The sequence below is a fragment of the Rhincodon typus genome, chromosome 4 (assembly GCF_021869965.1).
Source record: "Rhincodon typus isolate 14 chromosome 4, sRhiTyp1.1, whole genome shotgun sequence".
Lineage (NCBI taxonomy): Eukaryota > Metazoa > Chordata > Chondrichthyes > Orectolobiformes > Rhincodontidae > Rhincodon > Rhincodon typus.
The window spans coordinates 51,725,743-51,737,008 of record NC_063335.1 but is presented as its reverse complement, the minus strand read 5'-3'; the positions used below and the strand labels follow the sequence as shown (position 1 = coordinate 51,737,008).

The window sequence follows — 11,266 nt, the reverse complement described above, 5'->3', positions numbered from 1 at the left end:
GGAGCAGGAAGGTTGACATTTCAGGCCTAGACTCTTCTTCAGAAAATGATTTTCTGAAGAAGGGTCTAGGCCCGAAACATCAGCCTTCCTGCTCCTCTGATGCTGCTTGGCCTGCTGTGTTCATCCAGCTCTACACCTTGTTATCTCAGATTCTCCAGCATTTGCAGTTCCTACTATCTCTTAATTACTATTCAATCTGATTCACTTCCTTGTCAATGATTCTGCTTTGCACTCACTAACTTCCTTTTAATCACATCCCTTCATTTTTCTCTCAATATGATGTCTGAATTGCTAAATCTGATTCATTTGCTTCAACCAAATAATTAAAATGTTAAGATGAAATCCAATTTTGCTTGCAGCATAAAGCGGACAGAAATAGTTCACCTGTTGCCCAAGCTGAATTCTACCCGAGATAACAAGGTGTAGAGCTGGATGCACACAGCAGAAAGGTTTCTGAAGCAGGGTCTAGGCCCGAAACGTCAACCTTCCTGCTCCTCTGATGCTGCTTGGCCTGCTGTGTTCATCCAGCTCTACACCTTGTTATGTCAGATTCTCCAGCATCTGCAGTTCCTACTATCTCTGAGTTCTACCCGATTTCCTTTGCAATTAACCCCTATTCACATCTATTTTGCAACCTGGCTGAAGGCGAACTTAAGCTGAATTGCTTATTTCAATGTTTCAAACACTTTGGGCAGAAACTTCAACTTAGTTGAGGCTGTTCAATGAACGTCAACAGATTAACTGCCCTAGTAAATCTCATCTGACTTCTGTTCCCATTAACTTCATGGAAAAGTGAAGTTACATACCAGCCAGACTTCCAGTTTACGACCTATCAAAGGTAATGATTCTGCTGGTAATATCTATGAATCACTCTCAATCATTGCCTCTCAATCAACCGCTAAAGCTCATTTCCAATGGCTCCATCTGAGTCCTTGTTCATCTAATGGGCATATTGTTATATCCTCAGGTCTCCACCAGAATGTTTGCGGTTTCTTCGCATTTAAAAACAATTCACACTTTTCAACACATCTCAGCTGCCCATAAAACCCAACACCGGTCAAGAATTGAACTCAGTTATTACCTCTTGACCAGTACCTTGAAAATATGTCTTTTGTTCCTGGACAGAACAAGAAAGTGTTTTTCTAATAAGTGACTTTTCTCTCACCTTCAGTTTCCCTTTGCTATAACTTATTTTGTATCTCGTACACTTTAGCAGTACTACTATGGTTATTGTTCTAGACTCTCCTTCACCTCCACCTAGACCAGAAATATATCCTTTAATGCTCTTTCACTTCCCTCCATTAGAATTGTGTTAAGATAGAAGCTTTGGACAGGTTTCAAGGAGAATTCTTTTCACTCAGACAGATGGTGATGAGGATCTGGAACTCACTGCATGAAACAATGGTGGAGGCAATAAACATTTAATAAGTAGTTGATTATGCACTTGAACAGCTGTGATATACAAGAGGTAACAACCGTAAATTTAGATTTTATATAATGGACTGAATAGCTTCTTTCCATGCTGTACATTTCTAGGATTCTAAGAACAGTGATTACTTGCACAGTGTCCCATATGAATTCGATGGATGCCAATTTTGATTGCCTAGCTCAAAACCAGCAGGATGTGGCTGAGCCGAAAAGATTGTGTGTTCTCTAGAGTGGGTGGGGGAAACTCTGATTTCCTCAATCAATCAGCAGATTCCTGCAAGTTAACCCAAGGAGGAGAGGTGCACACCTGGTCAAGGTTTATCTCTTAACCACAATTGCTTACAATTCATCATAATTATCTGCCTGTCTGTGGGATCTTGCTGTGTACTAAATTGTTGCTTTATTTCCTACATTACAACAGTAACTGCACTTCAAAAGTACTTCAGTGGTTGGGACAGACTTTGGGAACAAACTGAAATTACGAACAGCACTATAAAGTCGCTAAGTTGTAGGGTCATTGAGTCATAAAGCGCACGGAAACAGACCCTTCAGTCCAACTCGTCCATGTCAACCAGACATCCCAACGTGACCTAGTCCCATTTGCCAGCATTTAGCCCATACCCCTCTAAACCTTTCCTAATCATATACCCACCAGATGCCTTTCAAATATTGTGATTGTACCCGCCTCCATCACTTCCTCTGGCAGCTCATTCCATACATGCACTACCCTCTGTGTGAAAAAGTTACCCCTTACGGTCCCTTTTAAATCTTCCCCCTCTCACCTTAAACCTATGCCCTCTAGTTTTAAACTCCCCCACACTAGGAAAAAGACCTTGGCTGTTCACCCTATCCATGCCTTGTACGATTTTATAATGTAACTCCTCAGACTCCGATGTTTGAGGGAAAATAGCCCCAGCCTATTCAGGCTCTCCCTATAACTCAAACTCTCCAGTCCCGGCACCATCCTTGTAGATCTTTTCTGCAGCCTCTCAAGTCTAAGAACAACATTTCTATAGAAGGGTGACACAGAGTTGTATGCAGTATTCTAAAAGTGACCTCACCAACGTCCTGTACAGCTGCAACATGATGTCCCAACTCCTAGACTCAATGTTCTGGCCAATGAAGGCAAGTGCGCCAAACGCCTGCTTCACCATCCTGTATACCTGCGACTCCAACTTCAAGGAATTATGCACCTGCACTCCACGGTCCCTTTTTTCAGCAACAATCCCCAGGGACTTATAATTAACTAAGTAAATCCTGCCCTGGTTTGCCTTACCAGATTACAACATCTCACATTTATCTAAAATAAACTCCATCTACCACTCCTTAGCCCATTGGCACATCTAATCAAAGTCCCTTTGACTCTGAGATAATCTTCTTCACTGTCCTCAACACCTCCAATTTTCCTTCTCCACAGTGAATACTGATGCAAAATATTTGTTCAGTATCTCACTTATCTCCTGTGGTTCCACAGATAGACAGCGACACTGATCTTTTGGGGGTCCTATTCTCTCCCTAGTTACTCTTTTGCCCTTAATTCTTGTTTTTTTCCGTACATTATCACACCAAGTCCAGACCAATGAGCCTTAAACCCCTAACCTGACCTCAGTGTTATCAAGTAAGAGCTAGAAATTGGCAAAGGAGAAACTAATATCTTGTGGAGCAGTCTGGGATGAATTAGAAACCAGATGATGGAAGTCAAGGTGCAGGATGTCAACCAAGGACAAAACTCAGTGCTTTACACTTGCGCTTCCAAAAAAATAGGCAAGTTCATTCTTATTTCAAGTTGTAAAGAGCAAAGATTCTATCAAGAGTGATTACCAATATCTGGTCCCTAGCTTCTCACCTAAATAATGCCTAGCAGTTGAAATTGAGACCGATAATTCATTGTCTTAAGTGATGTGCAAATTGTGCATGTTCTTTTTCTCACTAACTACATGGAATTGCTGAATCATCTATTGTCCTGAAAACTGCGGTGTGGAAGCTAGCCAACTGTCTAGCATTTCAGACCTGTTGCCCTCCAGCAGCAACACCAGTTAAGTACCTGTAACCTGGCAGCTATGCTCAAATGAGACTTGCCACTGAAGGTGATGATGGTAACCCAAAACCTGTCTTTGAGCAGGCAGTGTGGCTAGGTCATCAACTTCACTTTAGTTTTAGTGAGACGTCAAGCATTGACCTCCTGTACCTCAGAAATATTCTGTACCCAGTCCATGGAGGAACAACTTTACATAATGTCAAAATAGCTAATAACCAAAGAGTACTTCAGTATCATGTACAGACGAGGTACTCCTTGGAAATAGATCTGTGATGGTCCCAGAATCAAATATTATATCAATTTTATTGCAGAACACTTTTAAGCAGCACTTCCTTTCACAGATCCATTAATGTCATCCATTACCACTGGAATCTTCTCAAGTGAGATCTATAACAAGTCACTTTAATCCTTCAAGCTGTTGTCACACTATTTGTTGTAATAAAAACCAAAAGAACTGTGGATGCTGTAAATCAGGAACAAAAACAAAGTTGCTGGAAAAGGTCAGCAGTTCTGGCAGCATCTGTGGAGGAGAAAACAGAGTTAACATTTCGGGTCCGGTGACCCTTCCTCAGAACTTTGTTTTTGACACTATTTGTTGTGTTTATTCTGTGGAATCTCTGCTTATTCAGCACAATAAGTGTGAAACCATCTCCATTTGCAACATTTTTACAATGACAATCTTAAATAGAGAACTGCAAACAGTTCTCTTGAACTCGTGGCTCTGTGCCAGGCAAGTGTCCAGAGTTCCTGAACTCTGTGTCCTTTGCATTCTAAGCAATTTGTGCTCTGTATGAAAGAAGGTTTGCAAAGATGATGCAATATAATCGAGAGACGTTGAAGCAGAACCACCAAGACAAAATGAAGCCACTTGGAACAGAATCCTTTTTTTTAAAGCAGCAAAACTGACATATTAAAAAGAACTGAATTCTAATGCTATGTAGCCACAATTTGAGCAATTTTAACACTCCAAAAATGGTGGTTTTGGCATGAATAGGATGCTAGAGACCTAAATAATCTTAATTTCAAACCCAACCCTCCCACTTTTGGTTTTAATGGAGGGAAGATGGATAGTGAGAGGGCTGAGGGCGGGAATTTAATGATTATAGTGATCCACAGTGATTACTTTAGGCTGACCGAGTTTCTGAGCCCAGGACCTACAGCAGCTGAAAGTAGGTGATGGTTTATGGACCTAGTGCATGCGCTTTCTCAACTTCTCCACAACCCATCTAGGCCTTTTCTTGTTCCTAAACAAAAAAAATGAAAGAACTGTAGATGCTGAAAATCAGAAACAAAACAGAAATTGCTGGAAAAACTCAACAGGTCTGGCAGCATCTGTGGAAAGAAAGCAGAGTTTATGTTTTGGGTCCAGTGACCCTTCTTCAAAACTCAAAAAAAAACTGTTGCTTACCTCATTCCATTATTTAAGAAAGGTGGCAGAAGGAAATCTCAGACTTAAAGATTAGCTAGCCAAATATTTGTTGCCAGGAAATTATTAAGAGTCTATTAATGAGAAGGTGTCTAAACACCTTGAAAATGTTCAGCTGGTCAGAAAGAGCTGGTGTGGATTTGTTCAAAGTGGGTGAAGCTTGACAAATTATGATTTTTGTTTTGAAGAAGTGCCTAAAATAGTGGACAGGACAATATCTATGAAAGTTACTCATGCGGACCACCACAAGGCATTTGATAAAATGCCTAAAGAAGATCCTGTTAGCTCAAGTTGTACCTCATGGGATTGCTGGCAGACTACTGACCTGGTCAGGAAATTTACTAAGCAGCACGAGACACAGAATAGCAATAATGGACAGGTATGTAAATCGGCAGGATGTGACTACTGATTCATTGGCGAGTTGTTCTGGGCATGGCGAGTGATAGAATGAGTCTAGAATCGGCCAAGAAGAGTACCACAAGTCTGGGTTGGTAGTTAGTGAGTGAGATTTGTAAAATATGCTGAGAGATCTCACCAAGCGTCGCTCAGAGAAACCCAGCATGAGTGATCCTTAATGAAACTTACAGTCTAAGAAATGCAAGTTCAACCCATTCCTGAGGCTGCCTTCTGCGCTGTAATTCACACTGCAGTCTAAACTAGATGACAAGTAGGACTGCGTATGTTGAGTGAGAACTGGACAAGAAAACAAACCTCTTGCGTTATCTTTTGATGAGCATAGTGCTTTCATCATTTAACAGGAACATTTCAGCCCACATCCCTTTTTGAGGTAAATCATGAGCTGAGCTTAACAGAAAGTACATTATTTACCCGCACTATGCAACTATACATGCATCATTATTTTTTGTGCAGTTGCTCATTTATCTTTATTTGGCACATCCTCCTGCTGTTTTTTCACATTCACTGAAGTACGATTCATCCCGCCATCTAATCAGGGCACTAGCAAAATGCAAACATAGCATAAATATTTAATCTAGAAATAAAAATCAGTCTTTTCAAATGCCAGTTGCTGTGAGACACGAGTTTGATCTAATAACAGGTGCTGAACCTTTCACCAGCCCTTTGTCCTATAGATAGGGTGGACAGGCACATTCTGAGCATCACTCTTAGACTCACTGTTGAGCATATTTTAAAATATAGAAAGAAATTTTTCATTTCCTTTGAAACATTTCCTAATTTAATCAGAACAGGAATGTGTCAATCAGCTAAAAGGGAAGAAATGAAAATGAAGACAGCTACCTTTGCTTTTTTTTTCCATTCCTAAGACCTACGTCTAATACAATAAATAAGAATAATTTCCTTATAACGGTGCATAGCAACTCTTTCCGTTGGTCACATCAAATCCAAATGTAGAACATACACAGACATGCCCACTCAGGCATAGACACACGTGCACACAGACAGGACATGCAACACGCACACAGACATACACACACAAAGGCATGTACATGAATCTAAACAGACGCACACAAATACTTAGACACGCACACACACACAGGCACAGCCATTCAGAGACTCAGATACAGGCATACACAGCTCAGCAGAATAAATGAGATACACACAAAATCTACACAACCACAAATTAAAAGTTAATATGTTATAAACACAAGTGTGGGAATATCTTTTAGTCTGCTGATATTTGTAATCTTCAGTGAACTGGAAAACTGGAAGGAGGCTTGATATAAAGCTGTGATAGATTTTAACCTCTGCTATAACAAAGCCTCTGCATGTAGCCCTTCTGTACTGGAGTAACCAAAAATAATTCTTAATTTTATGTCTAAATATATCATTGCTTTCAGAAACAAACTCTTGCAAGGATCAGTTGCAAATATTTAGCCCACCTGAAGAATCGTGGTTCATGTCCCAACCACATCCATAAAACACCAAGTTAAAGGCGACAGTCAAACAGTACTACAGTACAGAAATAGACCCTTCAGTCCATTGTGTCGAAGCTGGTCAAAAACCAGCACTTAGCTATTCTGACCCTATTTCCAGCATTTAGTGCATTGTCTTGAATGCCTTGGCATCACAAGTACACACCTAAATACTTCTGAAGTGTTATGAGGGTTTCTGCCTTTACCACCCTTACAGGCAGTGAGTTCTAGATGTCCACTAACCTCAGATTCTCCAGACAAATATCTACAAAAGTGCAGCACCAAGTTCTCCTTCTCTGCCATGTCCAGGGTAAATGTCAGTCACTGCTCAGGGCAGCTCTATACTGACCGTGCCCGACTGAGTGCACAATGGCATTTTAAAGATGACCCTGCAGTTAGTCTATTCAGGGATATCCCGGCAGTAGTGGCTACAACAAGTGGCAAAATTGAGTCAGAATCAGATGAGACTAACGTCTGGGTGAAAAAGTCTTTCTCACATCTTCCCGAAATCTTCTGTCCCTTACCTTAAATCTATGCCCCAATCATTGATCCCTCTATCAAGGGGAAAAGTTTTCTTCCTGTCCCCCTCAGCAAGGCAAAGCCGAACTCGTCCTCACCCTCAACAACTTCTCCTTCAATTCCTCCCACTTCCTACAAAGGGGGTGGCCATGGGTACCCGCATGGGCCCAAGCTATGCCTGCCTCTTTGTAGGTTATGTGGAACAATCCCTCTTCCGTACCTACACTGGCCCTAAACCCCACCTCTTCCTCCATTACATTGATGACTGTATCGGTGCCGCGAGGAGCTCAAACAGTTCATCCACTTCACCAACACCTTACACCCCAACCTTAAGTTCACCTGGACCATCTCTAATACCTCTCTCTCCTTCCTGGACCTCTCTGTCTCCATCCCTGGCAACCACCTAGAAACCGATATCCATTTCAAGCCCACCGACTCTCACAGCTACCTAGAATAGACCTCCTCCCACCCACCTTCCTGCAAAAATGCCATCCCCTATTCCCAATTCCTTCACCTCCGCCGCATCTGCTCCCGAGATGAGGCATTCCACTCCCGTACATCTCAGATGTCCTCGTTTTTCAAGGACTGCAACATCCCCTCCTCAGTGGTCGAGAATGCCCTCAACCGTGTCTCCCGCATTTCCCGCAACTTATCCCTCACACCCCCTCCCCACAATAACAACCAAAACAGAATCCCCCTCGTCCTCATGTACCACCCCACCAACCTCCGGATCCAACACATCATCCTCCGACACTTCCGCCATCTGCAATCCGACCGCACCACCGAAGACATTTTTCCCTCCCCACCCTTATCTGCTTTCCGGAGGGACCACTCTCTCCGTGACTCCATTGTCCGCTCCACACTCGGCACTTTTCCCTGCAACTGCAGGAAGTGCTACATCTGCCCCTACACCTCCCCCCTCACCCCTATCCCAGGCCCCAAGAAGACTTTCCACATCAAGCAGATGTTCACCTGCACATCTGTTAATGTGGTATACTGCATCTGCTGTTCCCGTTGTGGCCTCCTCTACATCGGGGAAACCAAGCGGAGGCTTGGGGACCACTTTGCAGAACACCTACGCTCAGTTCGCACTAAACAACTGCACCTCCCAGTCGCGAACCATTTCAGCTCCCCCTCCCATTCCTCAGACGATATGCCCATCCTGGGCCTCTTCCTTCTGCTACCTCACACTCAATCTCTGCAATTTCACACACCACCTAGCAAGACTGAGAAAGACGCCATGAGGGTCCTGAGAGACTGACAGGCATCAGATGCCAGAGCCTGTGAAAAATGGCGGTATCAGTTTAGAAGTCAGCAAACACCACTCCGATCTTGCTTTCTACTGACTACAATGGAAATTAAAACCATGAGATCTGCTTATATAGGAATTAGAGTCCAGTTGACGCAGTGTACATATTTGTTTCTGACTGGAAGCATCAGATACTTGTTAAGACCTCAGCTGGAGTATTGTGCTTAGTTCTGGACACTACATTACAGGAAGGATATGAACACACTGGAAAGAGTGCAGAAGCGGTTGACAAGAATGGTTCCATGGATAAGGAACTTCAGTTAGGAGTGCAGCTTGAAGTTGGGACTGTTCTCCTTGGACAGAAGGTGACTGAGAGGAGATTTGAATGAAGATTTCAAAATCATGAGTAGCTGAGATAGGGTAGATAGGGAAAAACTTTTCCTGGCCATTAAAGGGACAAGAGGGCATTGATTTAAATGATGTGCAAAAGAAGCAAAGGTGATATGAGAAAAGTCTTTTTCACACATCAAGAACTTAGAGCATGGAATACACTGCCTGAAAATGTGGTGGAAGCAGGTTCAATTTAAGCATTCAAGAAGGCATAGAATGATCGATAGTAATGGAAAGCAAGGGTACGAGGGAAAAGCAGGAGATTGGCACTAGGTAATGGATCTGGTGCTGGTATGATGAGCTGAATGACATCCTTCTGCAATAACGATTCTGAGATTCAGTGAATTGCTAGCTTGTGACCAGCCAGCACACTCAGCTGACCCGCCCCTATTACGTGGAGGTGCTGGTGTTGTACTGGGGTGAACAAAGTCAGAAATCACACGATACCAGATTATAGTCCAACAGGTTTGCTTGAAAACACAAGCTTTTGGATCCTTGCTCCTATCAATGGTGCAGTCAATTACTCACTATTCCCAATAGAGAATGAGCATATTCAAATCCCATGGACTGAGTAGGAGGTGGCTTTTTTGTACAACACTGTCACTGCTCAGCTTTCAGTATATTCCAAGAGGAAAATAGGAAAATAAAGACTGAAAGTGTGGAGGAGAAGATCAATGCACCTTGTATATGCACTTATTAGCAAATTGATTAGTTAATAAAAAGAATTTTAAAAACTGTGAAGTTGTTCATTTTGGAAAGGACAGCAAAAGGATACTATTCAAGTGGAGAAAAAACTGCAGAAAGCTGCAACATAAAGGGACTTGGGGCACTTGTGTATGAAACACAGAAAGCCAGCGTAGAGATACAGCAGGTGATCAGGAAGGCTAATGGAATGTTGGCTCTTATTTTAAGGGAATTGGAGTACAAGAGTAGAAAGTCTTACTGCAGCTGTACAAGGTGCTTGTTCTCACTAACTCATTTATCAGGTGATGCAGACTCACGGTCACAATACTTTTACAGTTATGTTTCGTGGGGGGTATTTGGACTCACACAGCAGAACTAGAAGAATTAATCTACAACAATAATTATCAACACTCCATTAAAATTAGGACAACAATACACAAGGAAAATTTAAATTTCATAGACATCACAATATTTATATTGCCACTAGGCAACAGGCATAAATTAAGAGAAATTTTTTTCCTCAAAATAACTGGCACATATTTCTACATCATCACCCCAAACATACCTACCACAGATCGATAAGGTCATAGCTAAAGTGTTTCCATTGCGTACACACAAATATAGAACAATTTAACCAGTTAAAAACTATTTTATTGCATCTCAGATCTCATTCTCAGAATAAATTTAACAATTGACACAGAGCTAATTATAAAATCATTCACTACATTTTCCCTATACAGTAGCTCCTAAATATTATGGAGTTTTAAACTAGAGAATTCCACATTAATTTTCAAGGAATTCATTCACTCTGATTTTGGCTGAGTAGTTTTTGTTGGCAGGTTTAAAGCAGCATTTTTTTCACTGCAGCCTCCCTGTCCCTTCTCTACTACAGCCTCATACACCCACATTTCCTTACATAATCTTTCTCCCCCAAACACCTGGCAGCGTCTTTCCTCCCCAACATTGCCGTTGCAGTTCCCTCCTCCCCTATGTCTTTCTTGCTTAGATAAAGAACCTTTGATTGGAGGAACAGCTCCTCATAATTCTGCCATTTGTGGGGGTGGCTTTCTTCTGGTTGGTTAGGTTGCTTTCAGGCTGTGAATTCACTCATTGCCCCCCAGCCTAATATATCTAGAGATGTGCCACACACACAGCAAAGTTGAAAATTAACCACAGCAAATCAGAGGTGTTATTTAAACATCTCAGGCTATGGTTCTATAATGCCAAATGGAAAAATTCGTAGGCGAGTTGACATTTCTGACCTTTCCAAAAAACTGAACTTAAAATTGCCCTATTAACAGTCCAGACTGAAATGATTGAAGTTGAAATAAGCTTTATCTATTTTGCTCTCCTGTCTCCCTTGATAATGCAGTGACAATAGCTAAAAGACAGAGTTGATGACCACATGTTATGAGACACCATGAAAATACAACATCTGCAACAAAAGTTCCCCAGGGTTCCAAATAATTAGTCAATGATGAAACATGAGAGATTTGTGTATTTTTTTTTTAAGAAGCTGGTTTTTAAACTAGTGCCATATGGATATTGGGGTTTTAAAATTAATTAGGTCAGTTTAAAACAGGGATGAGGATGAGAGATAGTAGGAACTGCAGATGCTGGAGAATCCGAGACAACAAGGT

General features: G+C 41.8%; 1 protein-coding gene across 1 annotated transcript in view; it reads right to left on the bottom strand.

Annotated features, from left to right (window-relative positions):
- Window positions 1–11,266, bottom strand: part of LOC109925306 (docking protein 6-like) — a 383,122-nt gene that overhangs the window by 1,040 nt on the left and 370,816 nt on the right. The window lies entirely within an intron of this gene.